This window comes from Equus quagga, unplaced genomic scaffold (assembly GCF_021613505.1).
Source record: "Equus quagga isolate Etosha38 unplaced genomic scaffold, UCLA_HA_Equagga_1.0 HiC_scaffold_876_RagTag, whole genome shotgun sequence".
Classification (NCBI taxonomy): domain Eukaryota; kingdom Metazoa; phylum Chordata; class Mammalia; order Perissodactyla; family Equidae; genus Equus; species Equus quagga.
Window position 1 is genome coordinate 873 of NW_025794855.1, and position 8,130 is coordinate 9,002.

The following is an 8,130-nucleotide window of genomic DNA, read 5'->3' on the forward strand; positions in this document are numbered from 1 at the left end:
CCGGAATCCATGCTCCGCCCCCAGGTGGCGCCGCAGCCAAACACCTCAGCACCCCAACCCACCCCTACAGGGAGCCCTACTCCACCACATTTTACTTTCCTCAAAGCCCCACCCTGCGGGAGTGATGGCTCTAGGCGTTTCGAACCTCATCGGGTCCTCCAAATTGAGCGATGAAGAAATGAGTCAGGAAATGCTGTGGGAAGTCTGGTTTTATTTCCAGGAGGGACAAGGGGATGAGGCCAGTGTCCAGGGGGCTGACCGGAAGCTGTGAAGTGAGGAGGCTTCAAGGCAGGGTCTCCGTGCCAACGGCTTAGGAGGAGCAGATGAAGGGCAGACACCTGCTGCAAGGAGCTCTTCGCCAGTGACCCCCTAGCAGTAGAGAGCACACTGAGGTCAGCTGCCCATCTGAGTGTGGCTTGTGACTCCCTCCTTCCCTCCTCAGGCATCTCATACCCTCCCTCGCCTGCTGTGTCTGTGATCAGTCAGCCATATGTTGCCTACACTTCCCTACCAGTTAACCTTTCTTGAGCTCCCACAGCGAAGGAGGCAGGATGATTGAGTGCTTTCATCTTCACAATGACTCCAAGAGATGGGTTCTAGCTCATACCCATTTCCCAGATGAGGAAACTGAGGCTCAGTGGGGGTAATAACTTGCCTGTGTCTCAGCTGTCCAGTGGCAGAGGCGGGATGTGAACCGGAGCAGTCTTACTCCAGCACCTATGGTCTTAGCCATTGTACTAAGCTCCCTCACATCCCTCATCCATGCTGTTGGAAGCCGGAGAACTGTCTGTCAGCCATCCATAATTCCCACATCTTTCCTTAGTCCCTCATCCACAGTTAAGTTCACATCTGCTACTCTCATCTGTCGCTATCATATCAGAAGAGGGAAAGGACCCTCACCCAGGCCGTAAGATGGAAAGCCTGCATCCAACCCCAACACAGGACACCCCATCACCGGGTTTTGCTTTGAGGAATCCTTCCCTACATATCAGCCCTTCTCACAGAGAGGACATTGGCTCTCCAGTTGGGGGAGGGTGTGAGTTTGGGGAGGAGTGTTGAAACAGCTCAAAGGGACAGTATGTAAGAGTTCACCTTACCCCCATTCCCCTTGCCCTGGTGCTGAGTTCCCCACACCTCTGGTGCATAGAGCCACGCAGGGGCCTCTCCCATTTCTAGGTTGCCCTGAGGCCCAGTATCTAAAATTCCAGCGGCTCCCATCAGTCCAGCGAAATCTCCTGTGCCAGCACTAGAGAAGGGATAGGCTGCATCAGAGGGCAGACGTCCAGGAAGACAGAGACAATCACGGGATCCAGAGAATGCCCACCGAGCACCAAGCATCCCTTTCTGGCCACTCACTAAATGTATAATCTCTTCTCACTGTTCACCCAGCTAGAAACTAGATACCCTAGAGATCCATCCCTGAGTGCAGGCAATGGCATCATAACACAAACTTCTCAAACTTCATTGCGTATACAAATCTCCTGGGGATCTTGTTGAAATGCAGATTCTGATTCAGTACTTCTGGGGTGCGGCCCAAGATTGTGCATTTCAAGCAAGCTACCAAGGGATGCTGATACTACTGCTTCATGGACCACACTTAAGTAGCAAATGTGATGGCACTTATTCATCCACAATCCCAGAGCCACTCTAACAGAAGAAGGACTCCATTTTTGACATGGGGCAACTGAGGCTCAAGGAAATCATTCAGCTTGTAAGTGACCAAGATGGGCATGGAACATATCTTGTGACGCCAGGGGTGTGCTGCTAAGTCTTTAACAACCAGCTCTGGGCGAAGGTGAGGAAGCAGAGGGACTTGTAGCAGTTGCCAATTTCCTTGGTGTAAATTCATCCACCAGGAGAGATTTCAAGCTACAAGCGTAAAGTCACAGAACATGGAGTTGGGAAGAGATGTGCCTAATCACTGGTTCTCCTGAGCCAGTACAAGCCAGCTCCAGCTCATCACCACCTGCCTAAGGTCACCTCAGCTGCTGGGATAAGGCTTGAGGCCAGCAGGTGTACCCTCGATGCGATCGGAAAGAACTTCCCGTACCTGGGAGTTGGCCCCTCACTTACCCATCCTCTCCTGATGCCTCCAATCCAGACCTGGCCTTAGTTGATACCCCTGATTGAGCACTGAAGGCGATCGTTTAAGCTGGAGCTGTGTATGGAGACAAGATTGCCTCGGTAGCACCTCCTGCAGACGTTCTGCAGAGACAAGAAGAGGTGGTGTAAAGAATTCACTCTCCTTTTACTCAAGTCCATGAGTCTCCAGCAGAGAGCCTACATCCCTTTTCAGTTCATAAATCAGGACCTACTTGCCCTCCTCAATCTCATTGCTTGCTCCTTTTACTGTTGTCAGGAACTGCTTGCAGGAAATAATAATAATACTCAGAATCATTATAGCCCCCATTGATTGAGAGTTTACAATGACCCAGGGACTATTCTAAATACTTTCCATGTATTATCTCATGGAAACTTCGCCAGAAGTCTAGGAGCTTGGAACTATGTATCTCCATTTTACAAATGAAGATACTGAAGCTCTGAAAGGTGAAGTGACTTGCCCAGGTAACACAGCCACTGACAGGCAGTGCCAGGATTGAACATAGGTCTATCTAATACCAAAGCCTTTTGTCCAAATAAGTGGTTCTCAAAGTGCAGTCTCCAGGCAACAATATCATCATCACCTGGGAGTGTGTTATAAATGCAAACTCTTAGGCCCCACCCAAGACTTGCTTCATCAGCAATTTGGGGTAAGGGGCCCAGAAATCTGTTTTTCAACAGATTTCATCTCACTAGGAGATTCTGGTGCACATTAGGCTTTGATAACCACTAGTCTAAATGAGTATGAAACGGAAGGCTGAATCCACTCTCTTCTTCTCCCCCAGGTCCTCCACAGTATCTTTCCTGCCACTCACCTGAGCTTGTCTAAACCTCCTAGGAGTTCGCACCAAGAAGTAGCGGCAGGTCTTGCACGCAGGATGGCCAGACAATTCAATTGTTTCCTCTTCCCTGGGGCACTGCAAGTCTTCACCTAGGGCAGCTGGGTCCCACTCCATGGCCTGCTCATCCTCAAAGGTGTCTTGATTGGTGGAAGCCTTAGCCTCCTCTCCTTCTGACTGAATCACCTCCTCTGTCAGGGCCAACTCTCCCTCCTGCTCCCCTGAACCTTCCACATCCTGGATCAGGTCTGCCTGTGTCTCTCGGATGTCCAAATGGGGGTCATCATTCTCTGGGAAGAAGAGGTAACTTGCCATCAAATGAGTTCTCCCCTCTTCCTGTGCCATGACAGCTCTGATCCCACTCAAGCCTTATTATGGACCCCACCTGGCGACAACACTGGAAGGATCTCCGAGGTGTTGAGTGAGGCAAGAACTCTTGGGTCATATGCACAAATGCATGAGAACCTGACTTCTAGCTGACACCACAGGAGTGTATTTTGGGGTGGTAGGATGCACTTGTGAGAAGCCCTTCACCTTCACAAGTGGGTGGTTTTTCCTTGTGAAGGAGCCCTGATAGAAAGTTCAGGTCACAGTTTTGAGTCCAGAAGAAATCTTAACAGAGAGGAACTGGGTCAACTGAAGAGGGGAGGCTGTGGCCTTGACCCCACCTGTGCAAAAATGGTGCAGAAAAGAGGAGAAAAGAGAAATACAGATGAGACGAGAAGGGGAGGACGTATCCAGAAAAAGAGCAGCAACTGTCCCCAGCAGGAGAAGGGGCAGGAGCAGAGGGCATTTCATATCTACTCAGTATTGTGACAGGGACACAGCTCTACCTTGCCTCCCTGAGATGTCCAGTGTGTCTGCACAGCCCCTGGCACATGGCAAAGAGAAGAGTTTGTTCAACTGGTTTATTAAAGGGCCAACTAGAGAGCTGGCTTCTCGTCCGATGAACAGATCCTGAGCTGGAGAATCGGGGAAAGGACGTGGGGGTGTCGGCTCAAGGTGAAAAGTCCCCTTTTTCCTGAGAACTCCATCACTGCTCACTGGAACAACACTTAGCCCGACCCTGGAGGAACAGATCTGCTCAGGACCAGGGCCTATTTCACTCACAGTGGAGAAGAAGAGGGAAGGAGAGTAGCCATTATGGTGCTAAGGACAGACCTCTGAGGTGTTTGCCAGATAGGATCCTGAATCCTCCCAAGCCCTGGACCTCTCCTCCATTGGCAGCCAGGGGAGCACTCACCTCCTGAGAGTCTGAGGCTCTGGACTCAGTGTCTCTGGCTGCTGGGCCCCAGAGGCAGCCCTTATACTGGACTTTGGGGGAAGTGGGAAGAGACTCAGGGTGGGGTGTGGGGCATTGGAGCTGGTCAGGAGTTTGCTCAACCCTCTCCCGCATGAGCCCTGCTCTCTACTGGGACCTGCCTCCTGGGGTCTACTGCCATATATGGGTACGCATCCACCCCGGTGTGCTTGAGAAGACCCCAGATGTCTATTGTCGAGGCAAAGTTATTATTAGTGCCCCTAAAGGGCCCTGGCCTGAACAATGCTCCTTAACCACAGGAGCAGCCTCCCTATGGTAAATATCCCAACAAATGGAGTGGAGAATCCAGGGATCCGTGAGACCATAAGAGGAGGAGGGGGGAGGTGAAGGGAGCCTCAGCTCCCCTTGGCTCTTATCTAGAACAAGTCCTTTATAAGCATCGCGTCCCTGAATCTTCACTTTCATCTCATTCCCTTGAAAATGTATGATTATCCCTACTTCACAGACATGAAAAGTGAGATTCAAAGAAGGAAAGTGACTGGGCAAGATTTCACTGCAAGCAGGTGAACCAGGATTTCGAAGTCTGTTTGGCTCTACAACCTCTGTCTCTCTGACTCCCCTCCCTCCCTCCTTTCCGAACTCTCCTTGTCCCTCTCCCTCCCTTTCTCACCTTTAATGTGTGAAAGACCTAGGCTCTTTCTTCTGCACTGAGGATCTAAATCAAGATTCTCAACCTTTGCACTCTTACTATTTGGAGTCCATTCTTTGTTGTGGGGGGCTGCCCTGTGCATTGTAAGAAGTTTAGCAGCATCCCCAGTCTCTACCAATTAGATGCCAATAACACCTCTCCCAGTCGTCACTATCAAAATTGTCTCCATACGTTTCCAACTGTCCTCTGGGGAGGAAAATGGCCCCAGTTGAGTATCACTGATCTAGAATATGCCATTTTGTCCAACCTCAGGTCGTATCTTCTGGCAAGGTGGCAACAGCTTGAATGGAAAGCTTCATGCAGAGTCCTTCAAACATTGGTGGACCAGCCTCCCCACCCCACCCCACTCTCCATCTCCCTACCGCCATCTGCCATCACAGGGTCCGGAATAGGGGGAAGTGAGTGATGCATTCGTCTCGAGTGCAAGATTGAAGGGAACACTACAGAATTCAGTAGTCAAGGAAAATAATATTTCAATGCAATCTTTCTTAAAAGTCAAAATAAATGCAAAAATATCAAACCCAGCTTCCATCAACCAAGCTCCAGCCAAATTCACTGCAGTCCAAGGAGAGACTAGCAAGTGCTAAGCGGTGACTTACCTGGATATCACTGCCAAGAGCTAGTGGACTTGTTGGGATGGAGGACTCAACTCTGTGACCTCCTGGTTTTCCTCAGATTCCAGCCCAGTCCCCCAGTTCTCAGGGCACCAGGAACAAGTAACACAGAGGGTGAAAAGGCCTGGATTCCTTCCTCTCCTCTGCTCTCCCAGGGGACCTACAAATGGAGAAGTATCAGAGAGGTTACTTCTGGGCCTGATTGCAGAGTAACCGTCCTGGCAGTTATCTCCTCAACCCAACGGACCAGACCCTCAGCTCATCTAGCTGACTGGGGGGATTGGCCAATTCCAGCGCCCCCAAACCCTGGTCTCTGGGTTTCAAACTTAAGACCTCTTAGTGGAGGAGGGAATAGAGGACTAGACTTCCTCCTCATTGTTCTCACCCCCCACCCCCGCCCGGGGCCCAGACCAGGGGCATCATTTCACTGAATGGTTTGGTTGACCAATAAGGTCAACTGCAGTCCTGAACCAGCACCAGGACAAGCTTTGCACGCGTTTTTTCTTTTCAATGTCCATGTTTCACAGATGACGAAACGACATCTCAGAGCCCTTAAACAGGTGCCCAAGATCACACAGCAAGTGAGAGACAGTTCTAAACCAGAGACAGGCTCCTTATGCACTCATGACTGCCTTCCTTCTGCCTCCTCTCACTCACCTCCCTTCTCCACAGCCTGCTCCTCCTCTGCATTGACCCAGTTTTCTTTGCATATGAAACCTGGGAAAAGTCATTCCAATGACTTGCTCAGTCAACACAGTGATGCCTATCTAATTTAAAACTGAAAATAACATTTTTAAAGGTCTACCATGGGCCACATATTATGCTTAATTAAGGCTTTTACATCCATTATACTACTAAATTAGTCACTAAAATCATCCTACAATCTGGTGTTGCCATCTCTAGCCTATATATCTGCTACAAAAGCTCAGAGATGTTGAATGACTTGCCCAAGTCTACACAACTCATAAGAAGTGACATGTTGACCCTACTCTGTATGACTCCCAAGTCCTCGCTTATTTTGACACACCCAAATTGTTACTTCCAGACACTCTAGCTAATGGTGCTAACATTTTCAACATCCGTCAAGTTCCAAATCTCTGGCTTATTCTTGACATTTATGTTCATAGGGTTTTCAAACTCTGCCTCCCGAGAGTCTGTCCACCCCCACATTATGCAGAGGGTGTGTCTTGCCATCTTGAGAGGCAGTGTTGTGTGATGTATAATGAAATCACAAGTCCCAGAGTCAGCCCTCTGTGTCTCAGTTTTCTCATCCATAAACTGAGGCTGATGCCAGAACCTACCTCTTATGAGATCAGCTTCAGTACAGCTCTCAAAACTGTCCCTGTTGGATGGTGTTGGGAGTGGCCCTTGTAAGGAAATCAGGGCTAAAACTGTGACCATGATCAACACACAAGCCCTGAGTGTAGATTCGGCTCTGTGCTCTGCATGCTGTGAGGAGCTCCACAGATTCCACTGTGCACATGCCATCTTCCTTTCACAGAGCTTAGTGAATATCTTGTCTTGTTGGAGAAAGAAAATGCACACAGAAACCCATATTTTGAAATTTAAGGCCAGTGCCCTTATGTCATTATTTTCATTTTTTACAACATTCTTTGTGGATGTATAACATGCATTTTGTCAACTATGGTACACTGTGGGTGTGTAATAAGTGGCAAAAATTAGTGGATATTGTTGTGCTTATATTATAAACAACTGCGTGTTCCCGAACAGTAGGGGGCTGTGTCCTAACATATTCCCAGGCCTTATATAGAGTTGACCATAGAGCAGGGTGTCTGATATTGGGTTTCCCAAGGAGAACACCCTGAGACAAGGACTTGTGTGACAATTTATTTGGGAGGTGCAAGGGTACTAGTAGCGAAGAGAATAATGCACAAGAAAATATGTGTTGTAAAGACAGCTACCTCCCTGGGTAACTGGAAGTTAATTCCCCTGGGGAATGGTATTCAGGACATGCCTTAGAATTATTCCATCTGAGGGACTGGGGTGCTCAGATACCCACTCCTGAGAGTTGTCGGCTGTACCTGGGACATGTTAATTTCTTATCACATTAAGGTAGCCACAGTCTGTAGGACATTGATGGTCCACCGTGAAAGATTCAAGAGAGATGGATGGGGTCCTGGCAGAACCTGTACCTAGGTGCCAGGTAATTTGGTGTTGTATGAAAAGAGCTAGCTGAGCCCCTTCCTCTGTCTCCAGGATGGCCTCACAGATCCCATCCCATGTTTCATCTTCCTTGAGAGTAATAACGTCTGGTCCCTTTCACGACAGACAGTGGAGTAGCGAGTCACTGTAGGACAGAAAGTTCATGAGTGGGGCTAAGCCGAGTGGATCAATGATCAGAGGAAAAATAAATCAATTTAAGGAAAGCAATTTTACTTCTGAGGGTAAAGGTAGGGGAGGCAGGCAGGGGAAAGGAGGCAGTGTCTTAGGAGGGGGTAGCTCTGAAGTCTTGACTTGGTCCCACACAGAAGGAACAGACAAAAGGGAGGGCCGTGATGCAATGAGATAGTCTCCAGTGACCTGTGAAGGCAGAACCATAAGGGGCCTTCAGCCTCTTGTTTCCTCTGACTCAGCCCCAGGAGTCTT

At 49.1% G+C, this 8,130-nt stretch overlaps 1 pseudogene; it reads right to left on the bottom strand.

The window, feature by feature from the left end:
• Window positions 1-295: 295 nt before the first annotated feature.
• LOC124232628 (proteoglycan 3-like) lies at window positions 296-3,737 on the bottom strand (annotated as a pseudogene).
• Between the last annotated feature and the right edge of the window lie 4,393 nt (window positions 3,738-8,130).